At 34.3% G+C, this 22,574-nt stretch overlaps 1 protein-coding gene and 1 pseudogene across 1 annotated transcript in view; one reads left to right on the top strand and one right to left on the bottom strand.

The window, feature by feature from the left end:
• The window catches only part of LOC145255806 (uncharacterized), a 654,582-nt gene that overhangs the window by 92,715 nt on the left and 539,293 nt on the right, over nt 1-22,574 (top strand). The window lies entirely within an intron of this gene.
• Nucleotides 11,993-12,126, bottom strand: LOC145255984 (U2 spliceosomal RNA; annotated as a pseudogene).

The following is a 22,574-nucleotide window of genomic DNA, read 5'->3' as shown; positions in this document are numbered from 1 at the left end:
TATGTAAAAGTGTACAACGGTACAAAAGTCTCTGTCTTGACATGAGAATTTTGTTGATCCTGACTGGATTAATTCTTTACCTGGAAACGCTTCTCTGACTGGATTTATGCTGTCATTTTTATTCATTTATTTATTTATTTTTTTGCTTGAGATAACTACATTTTTCTATGACAAGAATAGCGCTACACTCAAGACTAAATGATAATGTTATTATTCAGAAACCCATTCTTAGTATGAGAAAGACGACGGATCTTTGTTAACTATTCTCTACCTTCACCAGAAACCCATATTTCTGAGATGTGGAGAAGTTATTATTATATGCTTATTTGCTGGCACCCGGCGTTGCTCAGTTGTAAAATACGCTTAAAGATGATATTTTAATTTATGCAGATTGCATATGTATTATTATATAATCAATCCTTTATTGATTACTAGCGGGGAGTACCCGGCGTTGCCCGGGTGTTTGGAAGTATGTATGTAGGAGAGGGTGACCCTGTTTTAATATCATAAAAAAAAAAAAACATGATGTTAAAAAAAATTGGAAAAACCAAAACAAAGCAAAACAGCAAACAAACGTTAAAAAAAAAAAAAAAAAGGAAAAAAAAAAGTGTAAAAGAGGAAAAAAAGTTTAGGTAGAAAAACAGGCTCGAACCCAAAGCATCGAGGCTAAGGCGGAAAAAAATGCTCGACACGTTACCCCTACGCCAGAGAGACATACACTTGATAACGGATAAAATTAAACCGTTAAAAACATTTACAGGTGGTTTAAACTAACGTCAACATTTTCTAGGTCAAACATGACGTCATTGTCGTAGTAGCAGGAGGAGAGAAAATGAAGGAACGATTTTTTTGGCACTCTCCTTGTAGAAAAGGGCCCAGTTTAGAGTGAAGGAATGAAGGTTTTTGGCCAATTTTTCGATATTTGTCGGGCAAAGGTTGGAGCTTTAAAATGATACCTATCTGGAGAAAATCCGTGGCCTGTGTCGAAACACACACACACAAACATTTTCGCTTTTATTTATATAGATTATATATTACGAGGAATAATTTGCCTGTGGACTAATTCACAAAAAAAAAATAATGATAATGTCGTTCATCAAATTCAACCTGTGTTTGATTACAATATCACGTCAGCTGATATTTGAGCTTGACGATGAACGCCCTGGAAAAAGCACTTCTGATTAATGTTTATTTTAAAATATGCAAACAAAGAAACGATTTGCAGCGATTTTAAATGGTACCTCTTCTTTTATCATAAATTGAATTCATTAATAAGAAAAATTTTAAATAAAATGGTGAGATACACCCAGGCTTGAACAGGGGATCATTTGGTCTGTAGTCGAATGCTCTATAACTAAGCAATATCTCCCGATTATAATAAATCTGTTTTATTTTTAAGAAGAAATGATTTGCTGAATTTTATTATCTCCCTTGCCGGTGTAACGTAAAATATTTCCCTGTAAAAATTCCTCATTTTATCTCTAAGAGAGAAAAGCTATTTTTAAAATCGTAGCTTTTCAATTTCTGATACTTATCAGATGAATTTCTGTACAAAACATATCTAAGAACACTGCCAGATATATAAATTATCTTTGTGTGAAATTTACAAAAGATAGGCTCAGCCGTTTCAAAACCTATGAGGAACAAACTCACACACACACACACAGTGACTTTTCTATAATAACAGAGATTTCACATCATTTATTGTACTAATCTTGTTTAGGTTGTTGTACTCTCCAGCCTTCTCAGATGAAGAAATTGTTCTATTTACACTATTTAAATGTTTCAGACTTTTATTTCAGAATTCTTTTCAGTAAAAAATTAGTAATTTTGTAAAAAAAAAAAGGTGATATTAGCAGGGTTCCCCGGCGTTGCTCGAGTGGAGTAAGGAGCCCAGGGGGTGGGGGAGTGATTAAAAAAACAAACAATGAATTGGTAGTAGCGTGGTGAGAGGCGAAATAACAGGCAGTTTCGGTGGAGAGGGAGAAAAAAAAGTAGTGGTAGGCAGGCTCTAACCTGTAATGAGGAAAAGAAAGTGAAAAAAAAGTAACGCCTTAGTCGATGTCTCCATGGTACGACCGGAAGTGTAGAGTGTTTGAAATTAAGCCTAGTCAATTGGAAAGAAAACGATGACTTTTATATATTAGACTAGCAGGGGTACCTGGCGTTGCCCGGGTGTGTGGAGGTGTAGTAAGGATCCCCAGAGTGGGAGGGAATTAAAAGGTGTTTAAAAAACAGTGGTATAGTAGCAGGGTTTTCTGGCGTTGCTTGGGTCGAGTAAGAAACCCCCGGGGGGGGGGGTAAATTGGTAGCAGCGAGGGGGGGGGGCGAAACAACAGTAGGCAGTTTGGGTGGAGAGAGAAAAAAAAGAAAAAAAAGTTGGTAGTAGGCAGGCAGACTCGAACTCGTAACGCGGAGGAGGAAAAGAAACGAAAAAAACGCGTAACGTCCTTGTCAATGTCTCCACAGTCCGACTGGAAGTTCGGAACGTTGAAATTAAGCGAAGTCAGTCCAACCGATACGATGACTTACAAAAATGGCAATGCAAAAAAAACAAAAAAAAACACCCTTTCTTGTAGAAAACTGCCCAGTTCAGGGTGAATGAATAAATGTTTTGCCCAATTTTTTAATATTTGTCGTCCGAAGGGTCGAGCTTTAAAACGATACCTATCCATCGCCTCTATCGAAAATTTTTGTGAGACATACAAACACTCACACAAACACATTTTGCCCTTTATATATTGTTACGATGCATCCCAGTCCTACTGGGGACAGTAGAGATGGGTGACGTAACGAAATATATAAAAAAAAATAAAGTTTCCCAGGTTCCTTGATAATGCGTTGTTATGGGAATGGGACAACCGTCCCGAAGACAACAATAAAATGAAATGTACTGGACAACGAAATCACATAAGAAATAACGAGGATAAATATCGTCGAAAAATTAACAAACTTTTATTTATATAAAAATAAAACAAAATTCAATTCAAGAAAAGAAAATTAAATATGCCTAACTAAATGAAATGATTTAATGATTCAAATTCTACCGAGAGAAAAATATATTAACAGTCAATGTTCACATAAAACAAGAAATCGTCTGCTCAATTAGATACAGGTTCTAGGGTAAGAGAGAGACGTTGGAGAAATGGAAGTTTTGATTGAAAAACTCACTTAATATCCTTTGAAATGTGACCTTTCTTTTGTCTCTTTTTTTTTTTATATATTTCCTTTCTGTAAATTCTTTATATTTGATTACGCGTGCGCAGGTTAATTTTCATATTTTTGTCCTTCAGATTATTTATGTTTCATTACGTGCATACGTGTTAATTGCTCCAAATATTCGTTTCCGAAGCTCATCGAAGCCCTTGATTTACAGTAAAAGTTTCCCTGCTCCATGGTTCCTTCCTTCGCTGGGTTCATTCTTTTATTCAGTCAATATTCTAACTTTGACCGCTGATCATCGGCTGGTGTCGTTGATATTTACCTCCGCGACGCCGCTACCACGTCGTCGTCGCCTTCGCCAACCCGACCTTCGCTGACTTACGTCTTATCGCTTTGAAGCGCGAAGCTCCACTGCCTGTTGACAACTTTTTTCAGGCCCCTCTCTCTCTCTCTCTCTATACGATCTATCTCTCTTTCTCTACACAGTTTCTCTCCATATATACGGTTTATTTCTCTCTATCGTTCTTTTCTCTTCCCTTTTCCACTCTTCGTTCACAGTATCTGTCTCTCCCTTCTCCTCCTGTTCGCAGGCCTCCTCCTCCCCTTTTTTCTTCTGTTTTGTTTTCAAAATGTGACCGAGCAGACGTGAATTGAATCCTTTTGGCGCGAAAAATGATACAGTGAATAAAATATACTGAAAATATATCTCCTCTCGGCTAAAAATCAATAAAATAATTTATTATACATGTTAATGTATCACAATATATATATATATATATATATATATATATATATATATATATATATATATATATATATATGTCACTCGTACTAAGGATGGAACTTTCAACCCACAGAAGACTCTTATTTAGAACAATTATTACTTTTATCTGTTGTGCCATGGGAACAGTATTGTAACATTTTCAAAAACAAAATAAGTCTTTATGTATACATGCAGGCATGTTTATAAATACTTGTCCGATCCCAGCGTTTTGTCTTTTGGTTTCTATAGCAATAAACTTCTTTTCATGAAGAAAGAGAACATAAGGAAGATATTCGTTGAGAGTTTTCATAGTTTTATTTGGAAAGAATTTACTCAGGGGAGAGAGACTAATGTTATCTAGTTATTTACTTTTGAAACTTAACCTCCTAATTTAATGAAATGAATGACGCACATAGGCAAAGACATTGGTAACATTTTTTTATGGAAATCGCTCCAGACAGAGCATGAAGCCACGATGTAAAGAGCTTCAAAAAATAGTACTTCAAGGTCAAAAACTTGCCAACAATATATGTTAAATAGAATAGATTTGGACCCAGAAACAGCAATTCTTCCTTTTTTTGTCAGAAACATCGATCCTGGAATGTGAGGACTAGAGGACAAAATAAGGAAAGTGAGAATTGCATGGCTGACGAAAGTGAACGCAATATCCATTTTCTACTCTCCTTCTTTTACTGAAAAATTATCAGCTTTCTACATCATTGGCCATGTCCGTTCGTACGGCTTCCATGGAGATACTATCCTGCAATAACCTTGCTTTCACATCTAAAAAGTGACATCATTCGTTATATCCTCATATTGTTCGACTCCTGTTTTGTCTACCGTTCTGACCTATTGCTTTCTGTCTCAACTTGATGTCCACTATCTTTAATTCAACGTCGAGGACGATTCTGTTGGACAGATGTGAGTTATCATGCACTCCGTGTGACCCTTGTCAAAATTCACACTAAGTAACTTAATTGCCACCGACGTAGGATTCCTAATATGTAAGAATGTAACTGCTCAAAAAAGTTTCAACCTGGAACTATTGAATTATTTGATGCTTATGGTTTCCTGGCGCAAACACTGACGACACAAAGTTAATGTAAAACATTGGGGCGGGGGGAGTTGGCTTAAGTGTTTTTTTGCCTTGTTAACTGGTGACTCATGACTAAAAACAAAAAATATTTTTAAAGAAGCATTTTGTGATAATGAAATTCCCCTCTTTCTGCCTCCCAACAGATCGTGTTCATCTTTACTATTGTATAAAAGGAACTTTGTGTGTGAGTTCATTTCCTATGGACTCGGAAACGGCTGTGCTGAGTTTTATGAAATTTCACACGAAAGTAACTTGTGTGCCTAGCAGTGTTCTTAGATAAAGTTTGTATCGGAATGTCTTCGATAAGTATCGATAATCAAAAAAATCCCGACGAAAGAAGGAACAGGCGATTTTGACCAACGTTAATACCTTACACAGCCTAACATCACAAGTGTATTTGAGAAGTTTTATTACCACACAAGCCGAAAGGTTCGACATATAAAACTAAGAGTAGGTTCTTTGATATGACTGTTTAGAGTACAATTGAACCATGATACTTGACCTTTTCATTCTTAACTTAAACTCAAACCATTATCACGGCACAAGCAGTAAGACCAGGCATATAGAATTAACAGTAGGTTCTCTGATATGACAGGGGTCCGTTCGAAATGAATGTTCCTGTTTAGATCACAATTGAAACATGATGCTTGACTTTTGCATTTTAAATTTTAATTCAAGCCATCTATATATATATAAAAATAATTTTTATGAAATAAACAGTAGGTTTTCTATTGTGCAATGTAGACTAAAATGTATTTTGGGCTAAGTTACTGCAAAAGGCATGTGAAGCTTCCTCCTGGTGCACTGCGATGGGTCCCCAACTAGAGCAGCTAATCAATCGATTTGATTAAAAAAAAATAGTCGATTTCACCGATTTCGATGACAAAAAATGTGTGAAACATTTGTTGATCATCATTCAATTCCGGGCAACGTTTGTCTGCTAATGCTGTATATGTTGGTTGATGGGAAAGTCACTCTCAACTATTATCTGCTCGTAATCTATAATATAAATCTCACCTGTCTGTTTAAATGTACGTATGTATGTATGTATGTATGTATGCCTAAAACTTTCGACATAGGCGATGGATTTTCACCAGATCAGTATCGTTTTGAAGCTCGACCTTTCAGACGACAAATATCGAAAAATTGGCTAAAAACATTAATTCCTTCATGCTTAACTGGGCACTTTTCTACAAGAAGGAATCGCTTTTTTCGCCAGTATTTTCGAAAGTCATCCCCTCTTTTCGATTGACTAGCCTTAATTTATACCTTCGCCACTTCCGGTTTGGCAATGGACACAACGGCAAAGACGTCACGTTTTCTTTTTTTTTCATGTTCTTTTCCTCCTTCGCTGTACGGGTTCGAGCCAGCCTGCCTGCCTACTACCACTTTTTTTTTTTTCTGCTCAACACACATCTCCAAACACCCGGGCAACGCCGGGTATCCAGGTTAGTTTGTTACTGAAATATAATTATTACAACGCAAGAATATGATAAGAAAGTCAATGACCTTATCACTTTGAAGATACTCATACCTCTCTCTCCATGGGATGATTATAGAATTCCAACACTACCATGTTTTATTGGAAGTAATTTAATGCATTGATATTTTACTTTGAACATGCTTCAAAGGGACATGACTGCTGCGGATAAGTAAATGAAATAAACAAAATACATTCTAAGTTCGGAGTAAGAAATTACTTTGAAAAATATAAAAAAATAAATAAATAAAAATAAATAAATAAAAAAATAAATAAATAAAAAAATATATAAATAGAAATAATTTTTTTTGATAAAATAAAAATAAATAAAAATAAAAAATAAATAAATAAAAATAAATAAAAAAATAAATAAATAAAAATAAATAAAAAAAATAAAATAAAAAATAAATAAAATATCAATAAATAAATAAATAAAAATAAATAAAAAATAAATAAATAAAAAATATATAAAAAAAATAAATAAATAGAAATAAATAAATAATTTTTTTTAATAAAATAAAAAATAAATAAAATAACTGGTATCTATTTCGAATGGAAATTTGGTATCTGTCTGAAACCGAAACAATACTATTACTATTTATTTTAATGATTAGTTCAGTTTATTATTTCAGATTAATGTATCTTTTAATGCTCATTTCAGGGAGAGAGTGGAGTAGTATTTGTTATGTTGTCATGGCACCATACTCCCAGGCATTCTCTCTTTTGGGAGAGGCGCTGTGTAGTATGTGTTCTGTTTGTAGATTTAATATTCTCTAGAAACTTCCTTCTTCGGAGAAGCCGAATAAACCTGCATATGGTGAGTGAATGCCGTTTCGTTTTTTCTGTTGAAAACAATCAACCAATTTCAAACTACAGACTTATTGATCTGCATTCATATCATATAAAAAAACACAAATAAATTCAAAAGAATATCGTCGACATTTCTTGGCCTTTTTAATAGATTTCTTTTAGAATATTTTAATTTTTTTTTAGAATGTATTTTTTTTTTTTTTTTAACGGTATGAGCACTTTTGAATAATTGATGAAGAATGCCTAAACATATCTTCTAGTTTCATTTCGTTAAAATAAATGAATAAATTAACTGTAACCGCAGCAGAATATTAATAGAAACGCCAAAGCTAAATGTTCAAAAAAAAAAAAAAAGTTCCACTAAGAAAAGATGCTAAGAAAATGCTGGAGGGAGGGGGGGGTATGAAACGATTCTTTCAAACGATTTATTTTTGTAAAAGCGATATGTTCAGAACAAGTAGCATAATTTATATTCTAAAAACAGAATTTGGTTTGAGGAAAACTCGAAAAGCCATGCGGATGGTATGGCTATTGAGTCGAACGGTGGCATGGTTTCGGGGTGTTTCTTTTAGGTGTCCAATGGCATATTTTAAAGCTTTTGTTTTATTTGTCTCTGCTTTGGCATATTGACACTTTGGGAATTAGGTCTATTTGATAAAAAAAAAAAAAATCCTCAATACAACTTTAATAGTAAACAGCTTATTGTAGATGATTTTATTTTTTATCTGACACTGATTCTCGACTGCTGCCAAAATTTCTAAAATAAAAAATATATATCCATATGATTTGGGTGCATCAGCTTAAACCGAAACCAAAACTTATGAGAAAAATACATGTATATATGTAAGTTCAGTGCCATTAGCTATAATCAAAACCGAAATTAAAACTTATAAAGAATTCTTGCTAAAACGATTTATAAAAAAAATAGATAACTTGAGTGCCAGCAGCTATAATCAAAACCAAAACTTAGGGAGAATTCTTGGTAAAATTATTTATTACAAGAAATGGAAGTCCGTAGCAATTAAACGACAGGCACTTGGATGTAAGCGTGTCTGTCACACACACACACGCACGCACGCACGCACGCACGCACACACACACACACACACACACACACACTATCCTATTAATATATAGATTATTGTTTATGAATGTTATGTTCTAGCAAAGGAAGAAAATGGAGGATATATACAGACGTGCATGCATAATAAAGTGGAAAAAGATGAAACATTGAAAGCATATAAGGGTCACCAGTTAGTAAGTGCTAGCAACTTTTCTAAATGCAAACATTTTTATATTACAATTTTATAAGTATATAAAAGTTATTTCCAATCAGTAAATATTCATAGTACAAACACGTGTTTAATGAAGAAAGTTGAGTTTAGTCATCACAAGTCAATATGTTCAAAAAGTGAATATGCATGTATAAGTAATAGACATATGTGAGTATTTGGCAGCGTGGTATTGTGTGTGTGTTGGTTTACCTTACTCTTGGGATCGCCTGACTAATGCTAATGTGTAAGAATGTATGTGAAAGATGTAGAAGGCTGGTACATGAGTCATTAAGTTCTTTTCACCTTGCCTCCTCCAATCCCAAACGCATGGATGTGGGGGTTGTTGAGCATACATTGTTGGCGTCCTTTGATACTGCAGTCGGCTAGAGGATTCTTGAGAAAACTGATTTTGTTGATTAGAGGTCATATAAGATCGGTTCTCACTAGCTTATTACTTTTACATGGATGTGTTACTTTTTGTTGGTTGAAAAGAGAGTTCATACGTTCCTGTGAAAACTTCTTAGCTTTGGGGGAGTGAAAGACTAGCAATTATAGCCATCTGCTTTATAGCATTCGTTTGTAGGAATTAGCCACCATAACTTCTGTCCTTAGAGTTTTGGAGTTGACAAAGAAAAAAAAAATCTGATCCATAATTCTAGATTTCACAAAATGAATGTTGTAAAAAAAAAAAAATGACATTTACCAGCGTAAAAAAAAACAACTATCAAAATTCTTGCTTGAATGAAACAATATTCACACAGTAGAACATCCATTCATAGACCAGCAACCAATCAAAACCTAGAGAATGGACTTCATATTTCACAACTTCTTGGTCTTTGGGATAAGCAAGATCCCCACCCCCTCCTTCTTGCAATTTTTGTTTTCACCCCCTCCTCTAAATTTCACCCATCTTGGAGAGAAAGAAATACAAACTAACCCCCCATTCCTTACCCACAAGAAAATTTTCTTTTCTCCATTCACCCCCATCTAGAAGGCATCCCCACTTAGAGACTGACCTGGAGAAGCGAGGTTCCTTTTACACAAACCTAGTGGAACTGGAAGTCTGTCAACTAGATGGGGTTGGGAGGGTCCTACTAATCCCTTCCCCCCCCCCCGCCCTCGACACAAATGAATTATTGTACCATTTTTGTTGTTATCTTTTTTTGTTTTTACACGTCAATAAAAAATGCTTTAAAAATTGGGAGTTAAGTAGGACGTCCCCCAATATGAAAGGGTGAATGCGGTATTATGGTGAAAGAAGATACTAGCTGGGAGAAACTTTTGATTTTGTTTAGTTCTGGAATGACAAGGATGACCAACGACCCCCACAATCCCCCCTTTTGAGTTGGCCATGTGCCTAAGTTTTTTGTTCATTGTTGATTTTCAATGTATTTTTAACATGAATAAAAGATTTAATATCTCAAAGTGTAGTATCTGTTCTTCAGATGCTGCACTTCAATTTCTTGTTCTCCGTCAGTAGAGAAGTCCTTCACGACTGAGACAATTTTTATTTTTGTTCCTTTTCTCCACGTTAAAAACGACCCTGGTGTCTAACTCTGTCCCATGGGGAGGCATTGTAAATAGGAACCATTATGGAGCATCCTTGTCTGCGTATATATCAACGGTCTAGCTTCTGATCTCTATTTAGTTTTAGTTCAATATATGTTTTCCAATCTATACTCCTATAATTTTTTTTATTTTCGTATTGATATTCATACAGGGTGACCCCCCCCCCCAAAAAAAACGGGCCCCAACTCTAATTAGGCCCCGTTTCTTAGTCTTTTGTCTGAACGAAATTTAACACAGTGTATTCTTTGTCCCAGTTCCCACTGGGGTCTTGGTGTACTCACGGTCGTTGATTCTGCCATGTCCTGTAAAATAAGGGTAATCGGTGAATAAATAATGGAGATATCACGTTTTTTTGAGGTCACCCTATATTAAAAACCCTTTTTTTATTAGTATTTGATTGTTTCCCCACGAAAGCAAAATGTGACACAAGGTCGTTTTTAATGCGGGGTAGGGACCAAACATCATAATTGTCTCAATATAGAGGGTTTCCCCTCCATTGACTGAGATAAATTACCTTAAGAGTAGCATTGGACCAGATACTACACTTTGATCTTGGCCCGAAGGCTAATAACAACAGAAAAAAAAGCAAGGTATTTATTTGCTCCCCCACCGAGCAAATTAGGCACAAGGCCGATTTTTTATGCGAGGAGTGAAGGGGAAATGGGGACCAACTCCCCGGGGAGTAGGGGAGCTGGATAGTGACAATTGGTATGAAGGGTTTCCCCTACATTGACCAAGGTCTTATATGTGGGCTGCCCCCACATATGGTCTTTGCTTGCAGTATCTGCCGAAACAGGTACTACACTTTGATCCCGGCCCGAAGGCCAGGAACAACAGAAAAAAGGCAAGCCTCTTTTGTATTTAGTTAAAAAGAAAACACAACTTTGTTATATATGGATCGTGGAATTGCATTCATCTGCAAAAGATCTAGCTAATTTGCATATTCTTTTAAACATTAATTTTAATTAATTCCTTATTAGTTTTTTCGGTTTTCTTATGGGACGATCATCTTTAGTTAACTATTACGTGTTCATATATTCATGCAGATATTCTACATGATTTATACTTGCGTAATATTTGCGTAAAAACATTATAGTAAACACAAACCTCTCTGTATATACATTTATGTATGCGTATATATTTTTGTTTAAAAAATTCTGTCCTACCAAACTCCTCTGTCAGACATGAAACTTAACATATAGGGTATTCGAACCCATGCAAAACTTTATATTTGGGTTATGACTGAGAAAAATCAGTATAAAAGTATGAAAATTTAAAAAAATTAAATTTGCAAGGTGAAGGTCAAACGATGGCATTACAAATATGCATGCGTAACGTAATAGCTATTGGTTCATGTTTTAATTTTTAGCCTTGCAGTAAACATGTTTTCATAGTATAGTCATTAACGTCAAAGAAAAAATAAATCATAAGCTACATGTTCTGGTTTCACGTTAGTTTGGCTAGTAACTTTTCTATTTGGCTAGTAAATGAAAATATTTAGTTGTCAAAGGTCAACTAAAGATAAATTTGTCCGTAGAGCCCTGTATTGGGTCCAATATAAGCTATATAAATAAAACAGTACATGCATGTGTGTGCAAATATGTAGCTGATAAACTCTTAAACTACTGGTCACATGACACTGAAATTCTCAGGAAATAATCACTAGTAGGACCTGTGGAAATTTCACAGCAGACTCTTTTATATGTAATATTAATATATTGATGTTGGCATTCTGTGGATATTCAGCATAAATGGAGACGCCCTGATATTATTGTACCTATTTACTATGCCTCCCCACGGGACAGAGTTAGACACCAGGGTCGTTTTTTAACCTGGAGAAAAGGTACAAAAATAAAAATTGTCTCAGTCGTGAAGGATTTCTCCTCCACCGAAAGAGAACAAGAAAATGAAGTGCAGCATATGAAGAACAGATACTACACCTTGATCTTGACCAAAAGGCCAAGAAAGCTGATATTATTGTAGCTCTTTTGTTAAAACTGCAAAAATATTTATTTAAGTTAGCAGGGACGCCTGGCAGAGCCCTGTCGTAAAGTATGCTTAAATATGATATTTTAATTTATGCAGATTTTGTATATATTCTTATAGCGTTAATTTTCAATCGATTTTTATATATTATAAGGTTGTGATTTAAAAAAAAAAAAAAAATATATATATATCCGTATGACTTGGGTGCATCAGCTTGAATTGAAACGAAAACTTATGAAGAAAATATATAACTTGAGATCTGAAACCAAAGCCAAAACTTATAAAGATGGTAAAATTATTTATTACAAAAAATGTAAGTTCATAACAATTAAACGACAGTCACTTGGAAGGAAAAAGATGTAAGCGTGACACACAAAATAACACACGCGCTATCGCATTAATATATAGATGTTTTATTATTCATTTATCCATTAGACAAACAAATATTTCTTTCAAATCAAAATTCTAACACTTCCGAATGCGTTTTTCTTTATTTTTATAAAAATAAACATTCCAGACATTAATTTAAATCTACGAAGACATATCTATATATATCGTTTTTTATTATTATCCTTTGATCGATTAGATCATCAATTATTAATTTCAACTAAATATTCAATGTTTTTGTAGTGTACGCACCGTGTTACATTCCAGGTAGGATTTGAAAGTTAAATTAGGTTTATATGGTATCTTTCTTTTTTATTAAATTATTAGGTGAAAGCCTTCTTCCCATGTTAAGAATGGCTTTCTAAATAATATTATTCTTTCAGCATAATTCGTGCACTACACGAGTTCCAAATGCGTACATTTTCTTTTCAGACTTTACATTTGCGAAAACATACCTATATATATATTTTTGGTCCCCCGACAAGACATACCTATATATATTTTTTGGTCCCCCGACAAAACATACCTATATATATATTTTTGGTCCCCCGACAAGACATAGCTATATATATTTTTGGTCCCCCGACAAAACATACCTATATATATATTTTTGGTCCCCCGACAAAACATACCTATATATATTTTTTGGTCCCCCGACAAAAGGAAGGTGAACCTGTAAATTCACCCTTGTCCGTTCGCACTTTTCTCAATAACTATGCCATGGATTTTTTTTAATTTTGCACAAACATTTAACATGATATGAGTAAAAAAGTAATAGAACGGATTTTCCGGGAAAAGTCCGAGTTAAAATGGCTAAAATTGACTCTTTTGTGCTTATTAAAAAAATTGATGCTTTGGATTTTTATAAAACTTTCTGAAAAGTTGTAACTGATTTCTATATAATTTTGTTTGTCTATATTTCGCAATAACTCTTGGGTGTTCCCCCAGGGGATCTTTTAGGGCTAATAAAAACACTCAATTTTTGAGACTATTTCACCATATTTGTCGAAAATTTTCTGTGTATATCTATTTAGCAGTTTTGCATGGTGCTGAATTCAAATTTAAATATGTTAAGGCCTTGGAGACTTTTGGGGCTAAATGGAAGGAGGGCAAGTGATGGTCTAAGTCATTTCTTTTTTTGCATGGTGCAGAACTCAAATTTACATATGCTAAGGTCTAAAACTGCACCGTTTGTTCATTTTCACCAGGATTTCACGTTCCCTGGGGACTTTTGGGACTAAATGGAAGGGGGGGGGGCAATGCTGAACATAGTCATTTTTTTATTTTTATGCCTCGTTCACTGTGCACTCACAGGGGACCATGCATGCTTCACTTGTTTTTATATTCATTTGTCGATTAGATAAACAAATATTGATAACAAACAAAAACTGCAATTTTTTCTGAATGCGTTTTTATGACTTTATTTTTTTCATAGAGCCTTCTTACACAGGACATTATGACAACACAAAATACAGGCTTATTTCTCAGATAAAAAGTTCCTTACAAATTTTCGCTTGCATGCTCGTGGTCCTGTTTTGTTTTTTAGAAAATTTTCCTCAAACATTTACTGCATTCAAATAATTTTAAGACAATTATAACACCAAATAGACGTTTATTTTCATACAAAATAGAATTTTTCAAAACTAATAAATTATAAATAATCATTAGATTTTGAGTAAAAAGAGTGTAACTTGCAAATAAATTTTAATAAGTACTTTATCCACTATGCCATGGTTCTTTCACCCAGTCATGGCTGTCAAAACAAGAACATCCTACCTCTGTGGGTTAAATAAAAGATTCTATTCAAAATTTCCAGAGTCTTACAGAAAGATTCCCGAGTACAGCAAGAAATACCTGAAGAATGGCAGAGATTACATTGACGGAAACGTTGTGAAAATAACACTCAACATGAGAACAGTAGTTTGAATAATCCAAACGATCAAACCTCATCTAAAAAATTCAGAAACATGACAAAATTATTTAACCGGCCAAACAGGATTCTGTGTTCTCACCTCTACAGTGTGTGCTACTGGAACCACGAATGGTGTGACCTGATATCAACCGCAGCTTCAAACCGACGTGCCTGGGAGGCGTCTATAGGAGATGCAGAGAATCCTGTTGGAGGAGCCGACTCAACCGACCTACGGTGAATGCTGACACAATAACAATGGATTAAATACTGGCTACTAAATTCAATAATTCTCAATTCCAGTGTTAACAACAATTGTCAATTCCTACACTTCATGATTATCAACGCCAGTTCTTACAAAAATTGTTGAATCTCGAATTCGATTTCTCATCTCTTTGAGATGAAGAGGAGGGTCAAAGTCGGATGAATAAAATCAGACTCTCAATTCCAATGACATGAAAATTTACTGATTCAGTTGGCTAAAACAAATCCAACTCTGTTTTAAAACACCTGATTCTTACTCTATTTTCCGATTCCTACAAAAAACTTTGGCTCCCTTGTCAATTTAAAAAAAATTGCAACATCGACTTTAGACTCATCCCCAAATTGCATACTTTTGATTCCTTACTTTCTACTTTTGCTCGTTTATCCATAACTGAAGAGAAACAGTTCTATAAGAGCACTAGACCACCTTTGACTCTAGTCAGTTGGCTAGGAGCTAAGTGTAGGATCTGTTTTGATGCTACACATCATTTTTGTTCTGTTTCTGCTCTATTTTTTTAGCTTTCTTTTTTACTAGCATTTCAGCTCGGCGTTGCCCGGGTGTTTGGAGGTGTATGTTGAGCAAAAAAAAAAAAAAAAAAAAGCGGTAATTTTTTAAAACTTTGACCCCTATTATGACCCATTAACATTTATTGTTTTGGGCTCAAATCAAGTTATTAAGTTAGATCCATGTCCAAGGAACTTATATCTAAAATTTCAAGTGTTTAGACCCAAAATTGGCAGAGGAGTTTGGTAGAGTTCTCAAAGGTCAAATCGTTGAACTTTGACCCCTTAACAGACAAATTTCTGACCGAAAACGGATTACAAAGATTTTCCCAAATCTCAGTACTCTGTATATCAAATTTCGAGTCTGTAGACTTAAAATTGACAGTTATTGTATAGGGAAATATACACAGACACGTTCACTTTTTTCGATATATAGATTTTGTCATCCCTTTTCTCCATTTTCCTTTTTTTTTTCATTCTTTTTTTTTTTTTTTGATCTTCCTCAATCATTTCAGACATTCTTTTCTCCCCCACCTTTTATTTACACCCCCCCCCGCCTCGACAAAACAATCTATTTGTATTCCATTTTACAGATAACTCATTACCTTTTCTCTCTCCACAACAAAATAGCCTTCCCCCAAATCCTTTTCATTAGTTTTTTATTGACAAAAAACTTTTCACCATCTTTTTCTTTTTCGTTGTATTTCCTTCCAATACTACAGGGTTCTACAGACAACTTTATCTTTAGTTGATATTTGACAATTAAATATTTTCGATTACTAGCCAAATAGAAAAGTTACTAGCCAAACCCACGTGATTTTTGGAATTTGACATCTTCATTCCGTGACGAGTACGTACATCATAAAGATTTTTCTTCATATTTTTTAAATAAATATAATTCTAAATTCACCGAATTTTATGTTGAGATTTGAAGGTATAAACATCTGAAAATTTTCAGCCTTGGTTAAAAAAAAAGAGTATATTGTTCCATTAAACTTTTTATTGTTTAAATAATTTATCTTTGCTCGTTTTATTTAAAAACATGAAGGTTAAAAATACATTTTTCACACAGTAATGAGTTTTGGAAAATTGTCGGTGAAACAAACACAATCGCGAAAAGATAAGTGTTTTATTATTTCTTGTCGACAGTTGGAAAAATCACTCATAAATGTGACTGTTTCACTCGCAATGTAAAGCCCTGTACTGTCTGAGGTGCGTCTATATATTTGCACCAGACGACCTTTTCTCATAGCTCAACTGGTCAATTGGCCATACTGAAATTTTTTTCTTTTTAACTAAATCATAATATTTTATAAACTATTGCCAACTCTTATGAAAATTGGTTTGTAGACTCTGACAATATAGATTCTGATAATGACCTTGAATATATATCTAACATTTCAGATGATTTGAATCAAGATCTTTGAAATTCAATTTTTTTAAGTTTAAAATAGTTATTTTTTCGGTGATCTCATTACTTTAAAATAACATTTTTGTTTGTTAATTTTGTTTGTCAATTTTGCAATAGCCTTTTTTTTGTTTGTTTTGTTTTGTTTATTTTTGCGGACTATTATCCTCATCTTTAGAGTTTTTGTTTCATGACTTTTCGACCAACTATTCCTCTGACCTTCATCTGATTATTAAGCGCGATGGAAAGGAATGCTGAATCTTCAACTGTATCTTCAGTAATTACCGCCTTCCATAGTTGTTGTCTCACTACGTTTTTGGCCAACTAATCCTCTGGTCGGCTTTGGGTAGGATTGAAACTGCTATCTTCAGACAATGCTCACCTGGAACTGCAAAGATCCAACATCTATATCCACTGCGCTTACAAATGTCTTTGTTGGTCTGTCAATTTTACAAATGCCTTTTGTATTGGTTTGTCAATTTTACAAATGCCTGTTTTGTTGGTCTGTCAATTTTACAAATGCCTGTTCTGTTGGTCTGTCAATTTTACAAATGCCTGTTTTGTTGGTCTGTCAATTTTACAAATGCCTGTTTTGTTGATCTGTCAATTTTACAAATGCCTGTTTTGTTGGTCTGTCAATTTTACAAATGCCCGTTTTGTTGGTCTGTCAATTTTACAAATGCCCGTTTTGTTGGTCTGTCAATTTTGCAACAGCATTTTTATTCATTTGTTATTTTTCAAACAGCATTTTTCTTTGTTGGTCAGTTTTCAAACGGCATTTTTCTTTGTTGGTCAATTTTCAAACGGCATTTTTCTTTGTTGGTCAATTTTCAAACGGCTTTTTTCTTTGTTGGTCAATTTTCAAACGGCTTTTTTCTTTGTTGGTCAATTTTCAAACATTTTTGTTTGGCTATGAAGCTTAAATTTGTTAACTGCATTTTCATCACTTTGAATGAACGTATCTTAAGAATCAACCTTTTTATTTTTATTTCCTATGTGGAGGAAGGATCGTAGTAATTTTGTAATCATTTTATTTTTTAAGTTTTATATATTTCTTTTTTTTTTTTTAATTAATTCAAGTAAGAGAAAATCAAGTTTTTTCATTTTCTATTTATTCTTTCTTTCTATGATTGATGAGACATTTTTAAAAGGATTTTCACTTCTTTAGATTTTAGTTGCGTTTCCTTTTTAGCTAAAGTAATTGACAGTTCAAATTACTTAATTACTTCAAAGTCAATATCTACTCAGGACAGTTGCCCACATATATATATATATATATATATATACTTATCAAAAATATACTAAAGTAAATAAAACTGAATTAAAAACGTACTAGTCTGTGTATGTATATATATATGTATGTATATATATATATATATATATATATATATATATATATATATATATATATATATAAATTATTTCTTCAATCAAAACAACGTCGCAGATTATGGAAATAATTATATATAATTTTACATTAATATATACATATATATTAAAGAACAATTGGATTTTAATTTTGTAAATTAAAGTTTTCAACAATTTATTTTTCGAAAATGACTACAAAGAAATTAAAAATTTTTTTCCTTATTCCATGGAGTTTCAATGAATAACTCATATTCTCAGAAAACATAGCAAAACGATATTCATATGTAGTATATTGTTTGTTTATGTAATGCCATGGAATTTCTATAAGTTCTGCTAATAATATTTATATTTACTTTAATTTACAAATTTGTTCAATTTGTGAGCTGAAATTATATATTTTTTCTTCTTGAATATATATATATATATATATATATATATATATATATATATATATATATATATATAATGCGCATCAAGTGCGCTTGAAACCAAATCACAACATAATATTAGGAAAATAAACAAATATTTTACTTGTTTGAAAATTTATCACAAATATATTTCGGAGGTATACTCCATCTTCAGTGTGTTGTTTTGTTTCTTTTTTTCTTTTTTCTTGCCATGTTGTAAATTTGGAGAAAGAAGTCTGTTGTATAGAGCCGCGCGTTGTATCTGGCGGTTGTATTTTGAAGTGTTTAAACTATGCGTAGGTAACGCGAGAATGACGTCAAGAATGAGAGTTCAAACATTTAAAAATACAAACGCCAGATACAACGCGCGGCTCTATACAACAGACTTCGAGCGAAAGAGAGGTTTCAACTTGCAGTACACTGGTGGGCAATTCAGACGATAATCTACAACAGAGTTAAAGAATTCAAAATGTGTAAAAGTTCTTTCCGTATGAGAATGATGACAGCATGAATAAAAGTAATTGTGAATCCGATGAGAGGATTTAGTTTTTGGCCACAAGAATAATTGTGACACCAGGGTCGGAAAGTGGGATTGGGAAGCAAGGAGGGGAATTGACCTGAAAATAATGCCTGAGTAGCCCGTTCACATTCCCCAGTAAGGGTCTCTCAGGTGTGCTGAGATTGTTTTTATGTATGTTGAGAACGTTTATACACATGTTGAGAGCGTTTTTACATGCGTCGAGGGCTTTTTTTACATGCGTTGAGAGCGTTTTTTACATGCGTTGAGAACGTTTTTTACATGCGTTGAGGGCGTTTTTACATGCGTTGAGGGCGTTTTTACATGCGTTGAGGGCGTTTTTACATGTGTTGAGAGTGTTTTTACATGCGTTGAGAGCGTTTTTACATGTGTTGAGAGTGTTTTTTACGTGTGTTGAGAGCGTTTTTACATGCGTTGAGAGCGTTTTTTACATGTGTTGAGAGCGTTTTTACATGTGTTGAGAGCGTTTTTACATGTGTTGAGAGCGTTTTTACGTGTGTTGAGAGCATTTTTACGTGTGTTGAGGGCGTTTTTACATGCGTTGAGGGCGTTTTTACGTCTGTTGAGAGCGTTTTTACGTGTGTTGAGGGCGTTTTTACGTGTGTTGAGAGCGTTTTTATGTGCGTTGAGAGTGTTTTTACGTGTGTTGAGAGCATTTTTACGTATGTTGAGAGCGTTTTTTACGTGCGTTGAGGGCGTTTTTTACGTGCGTTGAGAGCGTTTTTACGTGCGTTGAGAGCGTTTTTACGTGCGTTGAGAGCGTTTTTACATGCGCGTGTGGGATGTTTATACACGTGTTGATTATTTTTATACTTGCTGGTCTTTTATGCACTTTCCACTTCTTTTCATGATTGGTCATTGATTGTCTTTTCTATTTAACTAAATGAATAAAATTTTTCATGCATGAAAAACATAGACATTTGCTGAATGTTCTTCATGGTTTTATTTTTATTTGGAGAGAATGAACTTAGGAGAGAGAGACTAATGTTATCTTAGCTAATTGTTTAATTTTTAACTTAACAAAATGAGTGATGCAGACAGACAGCCATCCAAGTCACATATGCTTAGATTATCAGTTGGCTACATTCTTGGTCATGTTTTGTTCGCATGGCTTCTCATCGAGAGATTTAAAAACCTTAGTTTTTTCTTACTTGAAAATGTGACGTTATCGTTTAACTCCTGCTTTGTCTACAACGTTTGACCTCTGCCTTAAATTTACGTCACCTATTTCTGGGAAGTTTCTGTTCACAGATTAAGGTTATCATGACATGAACTAATTGTAACCCTTGTCAAAATTCACACTAGCTAACTTAATCGCTACTGACATGAGGTTTCTAATATGTAATACAATTCATCAGAAGGAATATAATCAATATTATCTTGTCTAGGTCTAACGCCACTTTTTATGTTTTTTTATCAATGAATAGCAGGTGTTGCTCAGAGCAAATGTGTAGCACGTTACTATCACAAGGTTTATCTCTCTATCTTTTTTTCTTTCCTCTCTTTTGTCGCCTACTTCCCAACCCCCTTTTTTCTCCATTCATAGTCCTGGATATGACCTTGAACTATATCTGATGGTGAGGCCCCAGCTTGTGAGCTTTGCGGAGTGTGGAGCCACCCTTTAATTACCATTGCTCCCAGGTCCACTCTGATCCGGAGTGGTAGTACCTGTTAGGGTCCCAACTATGGGTTAAATAGAAACCGACTTGGAAAAAACAAGTATATTCTCTTAAAAAAATTTTCTTCAAAATCACTGGATTCGGCATTAAATAACATTAAAAGGGTTGATATGCCGTAAAATAAAAACAACCAACCACCAATCCTCCATTCAGCCCATTTCTCTCTGGACATCTGCACACGCATTCAGCAGCATTCACCCTAGAAAGTTATTAAAGAGTACAGATCAATTATTAAATGGTAGCATAGTTACCCGGCATTGCCTGGGAGCTGGAGCAACAAAAAAGAAGAGTTGAAAAATTAGTGTAACTTCTTTCTTTTAAATCTTTTCTATCTATCTATCTATCTATCTATCTATCTATCTCTGTACCTCAATCTACCTATTTATTTATCTATCTTTGTCACTGGCGCTCTCTATCTTTCTCTTTTCCCCCTCCTCCTTCCCATTCCCCATCACTCCTTTACTCTCTTCCCTTGCCCTATCCTCAGTCTAGAAAAAATTTCCCCTCCTCTGGTCAAGGACAGAATAGATATTATTCTTTGATACAAGCCTGGGCGTGAAAATAGTGTATTTTAGTTCAAGTTTCTCTGTGGAAGCCATGTGAATTAGCCATGTGAATTAGCCATGTGAATTAGCCATGGCAAATAATGTAGAAAACTTTGTAATCTAAGGTGAATATTATCTCGATGTCTGTCCGTGGGTCTCACTCATTTCAGTTATGAAATTAAGACATAAATAATTAACTAAGACGACATTAGTCTCTCTATCTTGAGTCAATTCTCGCTCAATAAAACTTGAAGAAAACTCAGTGAGCATCTTATGTGTCATTATTCTTCATGAAAAAATGCTTACTTCTATAGCAACCATTAGACGAAATGGCGATGATGAAGAGTATTTCAGTACAGTCAGAGAAGCAGTTAACAGGGAGGGAATTCTAAAGTCTAACAGTCCAAGGGAAGAAACTATTAGAGTAAGAAGCTTTCCGGCATCTAGGAACATCTACAGTGAAAGGGTGGGATTTTGCTGCACAATAGGATTGTCAGAAGTACATATGTTGAGGGGGCACAAGTACAATGAGTTCATCAGAGCACATTCCATTAAAATACTTGTAAAACAGGCACGGCGATGGGACAAGTGTTGGAACTTAATTGGCAGTGTGTGACCTATTAGATTGGAGACTTTCTCGGACCGTGTGCGAGATGGAGAGACTATTAGTAGATGCACCAGCCCATTTGTGGCTGCAATACTTCATGCGTGGGTAAATGGTGGCTTTGTAGAGATAGAGGATACTCTTACGTGTGAGTAAGTTTCTAGCATGGTAGAAGGAACCCGCAGCCTTTGCAGCAGCCTTTGCAGTGTCCTCAATGTATGTATTTAAGTTTATGTTGCCTGTGAATGTTAAGCTGAGGAGTTTAAAGAAAGAGCTCTCAGGTAGGGTGTTATTAATCATGGCTCTCGGTGATTGGGAAGGTTTCTTGTAATTGTTAAAGTAAAGCAGCTTAGTCTTAGTAGCAAAAAATACATTTTTTAAATTTATAAGTTACTAGCAGGAAGATCCGACGTTGCCCGGGATTGGATGATGATCAATGAATATTTCACACTCCTATATTCTTATTGTCACCGAAAACCTATATTTTTATTGTCATCGGTAGAAAGCTTCACATGCCTCCATGCAGTAACTTAGTCTAAAATATATGTTATTCTACATTGCACTCTAGAAAACCTACTGTTTCTTTTATAACATTATTTTATATAACTTCTTTCCAGTTAACGAACAAAAAAAAAAAAGCAACAACAAAAACCATTAAGAAATTTACGTGCGCGGTTTGAATCTACAGACCACGTCATGCAAAGAACCCCCCCCACCCCCAAATAAAAACGTAAGTTTTCAAGTCTTATAAAATTGTTTGCAGTTAATGGGAAAAAAAAGAAGAAATTTGCGTGCGGAATTTGAACCTACAGATCAAACCA

The sequence above is a fragment of the Euprymna scolopes genome, chromosome 31 (genome assembly GCF_053919585.1).
Source record: "Euprymna scolopes isolate OS-2025 chromosome 31, ASM5391958v1, whole genome shotgun sequence".
Lineage (NCBI taxonomy): Eukaryota > Metazoa > Mollusca > Cephalopoda > Sepiida > Sepiolidae > Euprymna > Euprymna scolopes.
The sequence above is the reverse complement of the archived record's forward strand: the minus strand, read 5'-3'. Positions and strand labels throughout refer to the sequence as shown.